At 32.8% G+C, this 12,904-nt stretch overlaps 1 long non-coding RNA gene across 2 annotated transcripts in view; it reads right to left on the bottom strand.

Annotated features, from left to right (window-relative positions):
• The window catches only part of LOC143077932 (uncharacterized), a 49,131-nt gene extending 39,503 nt beyond the window's left edge, over positions 1-9,628 (bottom strand). The window contains exon 1 of one of the 2 annotated variants that reach the window (XR_012978996.1): positions 9,527-9,628. This is a non-coding gene — a long non-coding RNA (uncharacterized LOC143077932). The remainder of the gene's footprint in view (positions 1-9,526) is intronic. The other variant, XR_012978971.1, reaches the window with a different exon arrangement.
• Positions 9,629-12,904: the final 3,276 nt, after the last annotated feature.

Raw genomic sequence — 12,904 nt, 5'->3', positions numbered from 1 at the left:
GGAAAACCACAAAGCGTCTTTAATGTTGCTTTTAAGCATGTTTACTTTTCGTGACCGGTGACTGCTACTTACTGCGTCCAGGGATTTTCCATGGTTCACATAATTTAGATTATCTTCCGGCGAGCATACAGTGGTCAAAACATCTTGAGCGTTGGTGAGTTCTTTCTCTGCGATTTGCAACTTTTTCTCAACCTTTTGAAGTTGTTTCCCATCGCTTTCAAGTTTTTTCTCGAGGCTCTGTAGTTTTCTCTCAACAATTTCTTTGGATTCAGTACATGTTTGCATACATTCCAAAAGTTGCCGACATCTCACTGCTAATGTAACATTTTCATACTTAAAATGTTCAAGACTGTCTGAAAGTTCATCGGAATGTATAACCTCCTTTCTAAACACAGCAAGCTTTTTTATTTTTCGATCTAATTTAGCCTTTTGATTACCACCACTATGTTTTGCATACAACTGTGCTATGTTTGTTGAAATTTTGTAGAGTCTGTCCTCTAACCTTTCACATTGAACTAAGCGAAAAACTTGAAGTTGAGAATTTAATATTTCGACATATGTTAAATTTGGAAAAGAATGTCTTGCTTTGAATAATTCACGGAGAAAAGAATATTTAATGTCGAGAGTAATAAGCGTAACGTCCTGGTCTAAAAAATGTTGTTTAAGGTTTGGTGAATGCGTGCCAATTTCTACAGTGTCCTGATATTTCACTTTGTCGTAATTTTTCAAATTGTCAGACATCTTTAACTAACAGTACTTGTCTTCAGTGTTATTTAACAAACACGTGTTGGTATTATAATTTTGACGGTTTCAATTGGTAACATTTTTTGTAAGACACTACCATCCTCAGTCCGCACAAATATTTTCCTAAAATGTAGTCTAGGAGAAAGTCTGATAGGAAAATCGATTGTTAGTCCTTGTCCATTCGAATTGATTCGATAATTCCACGACTCTGTTAATGGCAGTCTACTAAAATCGTCTGCCAAATTCAGTAATACTGTTTCATCAGTTTGAAAACAGTATCTGTATATATCCAGGTCAAACCTTGAAGACACGGAGTGGCATCTATTCCCGGGTTTCAGTCTATTTTGAATGATATCTTCAAATGTTTTTGCTGCTGAGTTTAGGCGATGAGGGTTAATATTGCTGGGTATATATTCAGATAGAGATCTCTGGTCAATGTGGCACGTTGGTTCCCACGTTGTTTCTGTGTCCGGATAGCCACACCATTTTACCAGGAATAGCTCATCCTGAAAAGTAATTACATAAGATGTTAAAGAATTCAATTACAATTATCTCGATTTTTCTCGATTTTAGGAATTGCCAATAAATGCTGAAATGGGACCAACATATCATCAAATATTTGTCCCCCAAAGCGGAATTCTCTCAAAGTCAGTGTGAGAATATGACTATTGAACATGACCATAAGTATAACATATATATATTCTTAGGACGGCAAAACCTACCCAATTGTTCATGCAAGTAACTTTATATTCATGAAATATTTGCCACTGGATGTTAAGCAAGCAACATCAATCTTTAAAAAAAGAATTGCTTGGCATATGAATATGAATATCTAAATCATTGAATATAGACAATAAATAGTTGAGACTTTAACTTGATAGATTTGCTTTTAAACGTTTTGACAATGAACTGTTGAAGCAAATAAACTCATCATAGATATCAGGACTAAATTTTGTATATACGCCAGACGCGCGTTTCGTCTACAAAAGACTCATCAGTGACGCTCGAATCCAAAAATGTTAAAAGGGTCAAATAAAGTACGAAGTTGAAGAGCATTGAGGACCAAGATTCCTAAAAGTTTTGCCAAATCCAGCTAAGGTAATCTATGCCTGAGGTAGAAAAGCCTTAGTATTTCATAAATTCAAAATTTTGTAAACAGTTAATTTATAAATATCATTGGCTGATCCAGGGGGGTCCGGGGTATGGAACCCCCCTTTTTTGGCTGATCAATGCATTTGAATGGGGGCATATAGCTTGAACCCACCCCCTTTTATCCTGGGTTGGGACCCCCCCTTTTTTTTTAAAATGGCTGGATCCGCCACTGAATATAACCATACAATGATAATTCATGTCAGCACAAAAAGTACAAGTCGTACAGCGGAAAGGTCAACTGCTTATGTTAGGAAACTTATATAGAATTTATAAAAAAGAAGATGTGGTATGATTGCCAATGAGACAACTATCCACAAAAGACCAAAATGACACGGACATTAACAACTATAGGTCACCGTACGGCCTTCAACAATGAGCAAAGCCCATACCGCATAGTCAGCTATAAAAGGCCCCGATAAGACAATGATAAACAATTCAAACGAGAAAACTAACGGCCTCATTTATGTAAAAAAAAAATGAACGAAAAACAAATATGTAACACATAAACAAACGACAACCACTGAATTTACAGGCTCCTGGCTTGGGCAAGGCACATACATAAATAATGTGGCGGGATTAAACCTGTTAGCGGGATCACAACCCTCCCCCTAACCTGGGACAGTGGTATAACAGTACAACATAAGAACGAACTATAAAAATCAGTTGAAAAAGGCTTAACTCATCAGATGGACAAAAATACAAGTGGACAAGTGTTCTATATTTGTGTTTAATTACAATTAATGACAGACGCTTAAATTATGTGGGCAATCAAGCCTTATAAAACTTATTATCAAACTAAAAATTGTTTTAGTTGTTGAAACGTAATATCAAATGCAAATAAACAATCCTCTACAATCCACTTTGTTTAAAAAAAAAAAAAGAGTTGTTGTCATATACTCTCATATTCAAAAGTCATAAAATTTTATAGTTTAGATGAACATTCTGAAGTCGATATCACACAGAGTTAATGGTTTGTAGAAAATAAGATTTGAACAAAACTCTGATTCCCCACCCGTCAATTCCAGATATGGTAATTATGTCATAAAATTAATATATAATATACTTGACGCCTGGAGACTTGCAACCGATGGCTTATATAATCAAAGTATTAGTCAAGGTCAATAAACACCTACCGTGTAAATATCGGTTTATCGAAAGGAAATTATTCTAATTATTTTCTAAATAAATTCGGATAAATATTCAAACAAAATCAGACCAAAACAAGTATTCTGTTTGTATGCAGATACGGATCTCGGGGGGATTCCGGGGGTTTCGTTTGGACGATCAATGCATTTGAAGGGAGATATAGTTGGACCCCCCTTTTTTGTCATTGGTTGGGACCCTCCCTTTTTAAAATGGCTGGATCTACCCCTGGTATGTAAGGTTAGCAATACAAATTATGAAAAAGGTGCATCAATAAAATTACAATAACAAACTGATGATTTTGTTGCCATTAATGCATAAGGTACTTGTCACTTTAAATTTCGAATCTAAAACGATGTACTGCAGTTCCCTTTTTTTTGTAATGAAAAATGAATACGCAATGAACATGGTTTATAAACATTGCATCTATGGTTTAATACTAAATGCGAGCTCATTATTTGACCAAGGTAGAACAGAATACGCATACAATATTAAATACTCTATGTTTATGGTATGATTAAAGAAGATGTGGTGTATACATCAGCGATTCAGCAACCCAACGACAATAATAATAAATAAAAGATATCTACAGGGAAGTAAGTGATGTTGTCTTCAAAATGGATCAATGTCTTTTCAAAATGTCAGTTTAAAATCGTATCGAGTCTATAAAAGTTGTCAATAAACTAACAAGAAACAATCAATGATTTGCCATGGACGCTTGTTTCTTCTTAACATAAATAAAAAAAAACAGAAAACAAATATAATATATAACTTAAGAGAGACGAGTTTCCTGACCACCCCCCCCCCTTTTTTCAATCTCGATTAGTGGACTCAAACCGTCCATACAAAACAGGATATATATCATTTCAGGGAAGCACTCAACATCTTAGCATTATACATGGAGAATTATTTCAATTTTTGTTATGATCAATCCACAGACAGTTATCTAAAAATTATGAACCAGTAATACTGCGAACGTTTTAGAAACAGTTAGAAAAGGATACACATATCGGTTACCATCGATCATTAAACTTTTATGAATGCCATAAATATAATAGGTATAAACATATTTCATCTTTTTGCTGTTTACGGAATATCGTGTTTGGATCACTGGGTTATACCAGAAACATATATATACACACATATATATATGTCTCTAGTTATACTGATCTCGAATAAAACTTTTTTTTTCATTGGACTCGAAATGATGGAAGTGGTCAGACTTCAACAAATTATTCGAACTACAGCTTATAATACTTGCGAATTAAGGACAGGTGATTAGATATAGGAAGATGTGGTGTGAGTGATGTCTTTTTAAAACTAAAAATCAGATTCGTGTTTATTAAAGACTGTCTAAGTCATGCAGTGTTCAAATATTATGTATGCGAATATATCTCTCTTTTCCTTAATTTTCTAATAAAATTGTATTCGTGACCTTTTTCATACTTTTATTTTGGGTCGTAGGCAACCTGTTTTGTTTTTTTTTTAAGAAAAATGACTACAGAATGTAGAAATAATGAAATAGAATTAAAAAAAAAAAAAAAAACACACACACACAGAATAGTGGAATAAAATACAAGATAAGTACCTTTTGAGGGGTCTGTTTCTTTGCTATAAGTCTTTCTATCTGGAACGAACCATCAAGGATTTCTCTGTTAACTACTTCTTTCTTAGCACTACGAGGCAAAGGTGCACCAAAGCATAGACGTTTCCAGTCAATATTATTACGGATTCGAAGATTATGTGCAGATGTCATTTTGAAATTTCTTATAAAGATAACTTTTATTGTCGAGTCTGTAATATTTCAAATATTCGTGTGCAGGAAATTATTTAATTGCCTTCGTTTTATTGGTTGGGTAGTATTAAGAATATTCCAGGTGACCAGCGCCTGCTGGGGACACTTCAGGTAACACAAATATATAGCTATCATGTCATAATTCACGTGTGTACGTGCTTCATGTAGATGTCAAGTAATTAAATAACAATTTCTTAAATACGTTTTGATCTGATTAAAATATAAAAACGCAATTCAATGAAGGCATCTATAAACAAACTTAACAATAATATTATGTCTTATAATTAAAGCACATCCATCATTTTCATTTTCTGTAAGTTCTGTTGTCAATCATTTAAATACAAAACACTATATTATTCTGTGAAACAATGTCTATTACTTATTATAAACACAGACTACTGTCTTGCTGAAATTATATCAACAAATAAATTGTATCTCTTATGCGATATTGTGCAAAAATACCCATTTTTAAATAACATAATTACGGGGGTTATCATCATGATATTTTGAAATAAAGAGTACCATATTATTCCTCATTTGTTCCCGTTTTTCATGATCTAAGGGAAAAAATCATATTCCTAATGTAAGTTATACTAATTTATTTTTAAAAAAAGTGCCATATACAAAGAATCCAATAATGTCTCTATATGGTCAGTCAATTTTTTTATGACAGCGCTACTTATTTTCAAATAAAAAAATACGGGTTATTAATAAACTTTATTTTAAATTTGAAAACATTGTTTGAAAGACAATAGAATTGTTTTGTTCACTATCAGAGGGAAACTGATGAAAAGTTTACTGGTTTCATACTACAACCATTAAACGTAATATTTCCTTAATAATCTATACGAATTTTTCATTTTCCTTATTGACCGATACTAATTAAATCTAACGCATGCGCGGCAGGGGAGGGACACATTCTTGGATATGGCATAGTTGTCTTATTGCGTGGCAACTATACCCCATTTCCTTTATGTATGTGAATCTATATCTACAAAAATGGATACATATATAAATCCGTACATTCAACTTTATCCCTTTCAATTTCAAATTTCGATGAGTATTGTTCAACATTTTTTTGTGTATCCTAACAGAATACTAGAATAACATCTATAGTCGCTCGATCGAGCTTTGTTGACTGTTAACTTTTTTTTCTTTTTTGGATTCGAGCGTCGATGAGTCTTTTGTAGACGAAACGCGCGTCTGGCGTATATATAAAATTTAGTCCTGGTATCTATATATGATGAGTTTATTTACTACTATATGGATTTCAGTTGTTTTTCGTTTTTTAACATTGTGTTGTCGGTTTGTCTTCTACAAACGAGTATTATACACTTGTAACAAAATGTTGAATAGTTTGTTTTGGTTTTTATGCTTTACTAAAGCATAAAAACCAAAACTACCTAATAGAACAACCAACGACTTTGTCTTGTGGAGTTGCAATCGTTTGTTTTAAAACCAATATCTATGCGTTCCCGGCGGTATGCGCAAACGGCATGTTTCACTGTTATTATTATAATGTTTGTGTAAAGATCTGTACTACCTATCAATTTTACTTGACTATTAGACTTGTCGTCTGCTATTTTCAGTCTTTATAGAGATATGCTAAACTGAAACTGTAACTGATTAGAATATTTTTGTAATGACATAAATTATTCTGCAATACTAAGAAAAATACCAGGATAACCCAAAAAATATTTGGACAGGCTTACAGGCTACACTTGCAAACCACCAACATCCTTCGACTCATTCGAGAGTTTTATTAGAGTTCGTGGACTGTTGTTTGTTTCTGAATTTTTACTTTTATGGGTAGTGTTCGTGGACTGTTGTTTGTTTCTGAATCTTTACTTTTATGGGTAGTTTTCGTGGACTGTTGTTTGTTTCTGAATCTTTACTTTTCTAGGTAGTGTTCGTGGACTGTTGTTTGTTTCTGAATCTTTACTTTTATGGGTAGTGTTTGTGCAGTTTTTTGTTTCTGAATCTTTACTTTTATGGGTAGTGTTCGTGGACTGTTTTTTTTTGTTTTTGTTTCTGAATCTTTACTTTTCTAGGTAGTGTTTGTGGGCTGTTGTTTGTTTCTGAATCTTTGCTTTTCTGTGTAGTGTTTGTTGACTGTTTTTTTTTTTTTTTTTTTTTGGTTTCTGAATCTTTACTTTGGTGGGTAGTGTTTGTGGACTGTTGTTTGTTTCTGAATCTTTACTTTTCTGTGTAGTGTTTGTCGACTGTTTTTTTTTTTTTTTTTTTCTGTTTCTGAATCTTTATTTTCATGGGTAGTGTTTGTCGACTGTTTTTTTATTATTTTTTTTTGTTTCTGTTTCTGAATCTTTACTTTTATGGGTAATGTTTGTCGACTGTTGTTTGTTTCTGAATCTTTACTTTTCTAGGTAGTGTTTGTCGACTGTTGTTAGTTGTTGGATCTTAGTTTTACGAGTTGTGTTTGTAGACTGTTGTTTGTTGTTGAACCTTACTTTTCTGGGTAGTGTTTGTGGACTGTTGTTTGTTTCTAAATCTTTACTTTTCTGTGTAGTGTTTGTGAACTGTTGTTTTTTTATATCTTATTTTTTTCTTTTCTAAATGGGTTCACAGGTGTATGTATTTCATCGCCTTTTGATTCTGGTTTATATTTTTTTCGAATGAATTAGTTTAACAATATTTTACAGATCAAATAATTATCAAAGGTACCATGAATATAATTTAATATGCCAGACGAGCGTTTCGTCGACATAAGACTCATCAGTGACGCTCAGATCAAACTAGTTATAAAACCAAACAATTACAAAGTTGAAGAGCATTAAGGACCCAAAATTCCAAAAAGTTTTGCCAAATACGGCTAAGGTAATACATTCCTGGGATAAAAAAAATCCTTAGTTTTTCGAAAAAATCAAAAGTTTTTTAACAGGAAATTAATAAAAATGACCATATAATTGATATCCATGTCAACACCGAAGTTCTGACTACTGGGCTGGTGATACACTCGGGAACGAAACGTCCACCAGCAGTGGCATCGACCCAGTATAACTTATTACATATTTTGTTAAAATGTCTATCTTTAAATGCACAATAAGCATCCGTTATTTAAACTGTAGCACTGGATAACAAAGAAGTTCAAGATATCAAATTTATGGATATTTGCACAATTTACCTTTAGCCGATGTTTTGAACGAAAGACAATTATTTTTTCATAAAATATGTTTTTCTTTGGCAATAATCAGATGACTATAGGAAAGGGGTAAACCATTACTTGTCTAGTAAAAATTATGATTGACTGCTTGATTGTTTGATGATTGCGTTACGTCCGGTGAAAATTATTTAATATAAACAATATTCAAGGAGATAACATGTGTATAACTAAGATATTACTATATCATGTTTTGTACTAAATCAATTTTTAAGTATTAGCACAGTTACATTTTTGGGACCCTTTATAGCTTTTTGTTCGTTGTGAGCCAAGTCTCCGTGTTGAAAATCGAATTTTGCATGACCTATAATGGTTTACGTTCACAAATTGTGACTTGGATGGAGAGTTGTCTCATTTGCCTTCATACCACATCTTCTTATACCTATATAACCCTATCAGGACAAATTATATAGACTTAAATCTTTCTTTTTTCGTTACTCTTACTGCTATGTGTCACATACCGTGAATGGATATGCGGAAACGACTAATCGCAGTTTTCAAGTCTACGGTTAGACTTTTGGATGATAACAAGAGTTGTTTCTTTACTTTGGGCAGCCAAGCGCATTATAGGAATTTTCATCATGACATAGTTACATCACATCTCTTCTGTTTCGTAACAAAAACGTTCACACTAACACAATACCACCCAGACGGTTATTATGTGAATGAATAGTTTAACTAAATCAACGTAGAATTAAGCTATTTATAAATTCATTTACATGAAAATCTGGCAAAATCCAAACGTTGAATTAATTTTATCTTTCAGATAGTGCATCATGATTATTATGCATTTAGGTTTTTTTTAAAAAACATTAAAGTCATAAGAAACGAGTGAACGGTGAAAAATAATGTTCTTCCAATTCTTGAACCAATGCATACAAACATCATAAACTTAGTCCTCTGTTCAAGAATTTCTCATTTTTTTTCGCATAAGTTTCGTATAATCGTCAATTTTTTTTTCAATCGGTCAGTGTTGTGAAAATATGACAGGTAATTAAAGTTCGTGTTTTGAAGCCGAAGTTTTACGATTGTCACCTGTTTGTCAACAATCAACAACAAAACAACAAAAAAGTATGGAAATTGAGCACGTGTTTAACATGTAAATTCAGATAATAGTTTATTTTAAGGACATCCATGCGTATTGCGATCACCGGATTTTTACGAGATGGGTCACACTGAGGTCACTTTGCATACGGAAAATATGTCGGGGGAATTGCTTCCTGGAAGGAAGCAACTAAAATAAAGTAAACTTCTTCTAAATATGAATAAATTAAAGAATTTTCTTCAGAAAAAAGTATATGTACATAAGTTTTATAATGTAAACTATCCATTGAGTTATAAAAAACATGCATTATTTTTTTTTAATTTGAGGTTTCTTATGACTTTAAGGAAATAATTGCAACTATTGATTAGTGATTGAATTTTAAATTTCATTTTTTAATCCTTATTCCATACAAGTATAAAGCTTTCAGCTCCAGGAAAAGCTGAACTTGTCTGATTAAATATAATCTTACCTGAAATAGTGGAAGTTATAAAAGACATGTACATCAACAGTATTTCTGACAAAATCTGTACAAGGACATCAATTTGCAAACACCTTAATATAATTGTGTAACAGTTCATTAAAGAACGGAAGTGTATATGAATAGTAATACATGTAGCAGTTTATTTGACATATTTGTTGCCTTGGTTGTCTTACGTGTATTCAACTTGATACGCGACAACTGGTACGATGTCACGCTTTATGTATTAAATAATTGTCGTATACGTGATGCAAACTGAAGTTTGGAATATTACATCAAATTTCAATACTAAAACAACCATAATATTAAGCACGCTCATCGATGGAAATTTGATGGATATATCGACCTGAAAGATCTTTGTCCAAGTCTGGGTTGATCTTTCACAAGAATATTCATATATTTTTATATAACATTACTAGAAACTTCAAAGAAATTAAAAAAAAAATTATCCCTCCATTCTTAACATGTCTTTTTTGTTCACTGAAAAAAAAGGAACATTTTAGACTGGGGCAATAACGAGCCTTAAATATTGTACAGAAATTTGTCTATTTGGTTGAAATCCAAATTTTCGGATGCTTGTTTATTTGGCTTATTTTTTTGCTGTTTACCTGGATGTTTTCTCATTTCCAAATATTTCACATATCAAGCTTGGTGTCCGATCTCTTTTACAAAGATGAAGTATACAAAATAGAGAATGCAAGTAGATTTGAAATGTTTAAAAAAAAAAATGTCACTTTAATTTGAATAAAACCTTCTGTGAAATTGACAGTATCACGCTTGAGATGCGTGATTTTTTGTTTGACAAAATATTTGTTTCGTTTGGAGTCCGACGTATTTTTTTTAACAAACAATGAAAAAATTACTGTGCTCCTCTTCTTGTCTATTAAGTTCTTTTCTTCATATGAGGCGGATTACATGCAATAGATGATGGACGAAAGGTACCAGAGGGACAGTCAAACTGATAGATTGAAAATAAACTAACAACGCCATGGCTAAAGATAAAAAGACGAACAGACAAATAAAAGTACAGAAGACACAACATAGAAAACTAAAGACTAAGCAACACGAACACCACCAAAAACTTGGGGTGATCTCAGGTGCTCCGGAAGGGTAAGCAGATCCTGCTCCACATGTGGTTCCCGTCGTGTTAAAATGACAGTATGAGGACATGTGTGCTTTTCGCTTTTGAAAATTAAACCATAATCTTAACTTAATTTACCAAAGTCAAGTCCTGTGGATGTTCATAGACACACTTTCTTTGAAATTTCTCCAATACAGACCACACAATCAGAAACATTTTATTCTGCAATGATACACTGACAAAACGACTTTTTTATCATCGGAACTAAACATTAAACAGTATACTATTCGTAGTCGGCTAAAAAAGGCAAACTATATATTATAGCTCTTGTGCTCATTATATTGTTGTTAGAAATGGAATCCAATAATACCATCACTTCAAGCTTATCTAAGCTTGTTTCGATTTGTGAAGAACAAATCTGGATTGTTTAATCATCTTTATTATGAACAAAATAATTAAATGAGAATGGAAATGGAGAATGTGCCAAAGAGACAACAACCCGACCATAGAAAAAACAGCAGCAGAAGGTCACCAACAGGTCTTCAATGTAGCGAGAAATTCCCGCACCCGGAGGCGTCCTTCAGCTGGCCCCTAAACAAATATATACTAGTTCAGTGATAATGAACGCCATACTAATTTCCAAATTGTACACAAGAAACTGAAATTAAAATAATACAAGACTAACAAAGGCCAGAGGCTCCTGACTTGGGACAGGCGCAAAAATGTGGCGGGGTTAAACATGTTTGTGAGATCTCAACCCTCCCCCTATACCTCTAAGCATTCTTTGAAAATGTATCCATGAGTTACGAAAGTAAAAAAGAAGTTCGACAACAGAAAAGATTTTAAACAAAAGCTCTTCCGCTCAGGCTCTCTTCCGCTCGCAATTGAAGTAGGGAGATACTCCAGGCCGCCTATGCCTACAGAAGAACGATTATGTGTATTGTGTGATTCTAGAGCCATTGAAGATGAAAAACATTTCCTACTGGAATGTCCTTTGTATAGTGATCTAAGATATGACTTATTTTACGAATGTTCTAAGCACATAACGAATTTTGTCAATATGAACATTAATGACAAATTTCTAAGTAATATGAATGGCACTGAAATCCAGCATTATTTTTGTAAAAGTCTACACAAATTTTTTATCCGTAGAAAATTATTTTTATAAGGAATCTCTAATAATTAGTTATATAAAACATATACTCATTTCACAAAAAATGATAAAAATTCTCAATTCCATTTATAATTGAATATCAGTTTATAAATCACATTGTCTAATAAATAAAATAAAAATTTAACTATTTATAGAATATAAACTTTTAAAAATATAAACCCCTTTTATTTGTCTAAATTAGGCATTAAAAAGGAAAAGAAGTTGAATCATTATTAAAAGGCCGTGGTAAGGGGACGACAGTTTGATATTCTTGGGGGGGGGGGGGGGGCAGGAGGATTTGTTTTTGATCGGTTATTTATTTTCGTAAACTAAGAGGACAGCGTATTCATTTTCTGCACTATTGAAGCAAGATTTTTCATTTTCATTAAAGCAAGAGACTGATCGTTCATTTTCACAACCATATTTTTGATATTCGAAAACATACAATTTTTACATGATTTGTTTATTATAAATAATACATATAGTATAGTCAAGTCATTATGTACCATTTAATTAGATTATCCACCCCCCTCTGCAGGAATGAATCTTTTAAATTCCCAACTGCATATACATGTATGGCATACATACATAGTATTAAAGTTTAGTTATGACTAGGCACCTTTTAAATGTATTGGCAAACATACTACGCTGAGCGGAGCGAGGCAAACAATTTTTTGAAGGGTTTTGGAGCCACTGAAGGCCCAAGAAGCTATAGAACAAATGATGCAAAATCATGCTTTCTGGGTGTTCCGAATACCGTTCCGAAGACCCTTTCATAATCTGAAAAGGAAGTTTTGTTTGAATAATTTTTTGACAATATTTTGGTCTCAAGGAAAACTGTATAAATTCAGTGTAAGACTGAAGTTTCTAGGGACAACATCAAAAGACCGGCAAAGTGCATGATAAAGAAAAAATGGAATTCACATAGTTAAGTCTGTGGCTACTGTTTTTTTTAAACTCATGATCAACTTCATAACAAAATTACTAGATTACAAAAGGAATGCAACACTAACAGAATACAGAAGGGCAATCAATGATCAAAAGACAAATAAGAAACATTGATCCCGAGAAATCAGGGCTATAAGTCTGATGGAAAACAGAACTTTCTTTTGCAAGGCCGTGAACACAATTTGAT

Source organism: Mytilus galloprovincialis, chromosome 1 (genome assembly GCF_965363235.1).
Source record: "Mytilus galloprovincialis chromosome 1, xbMytGall1.hap1.1, whole genome shotgun sequence".
Classification (NCBI taxonomy): domain Eukaryota; kingdom Metazoa; phylum Mollusca; class Bivalvia; order Mytilida; family Mytilidae; genus Mytilus; species Mytilus galloprovincialis.
This window is presented reverse-complemented; position numbering and strand designations above follow the sequence as displayed.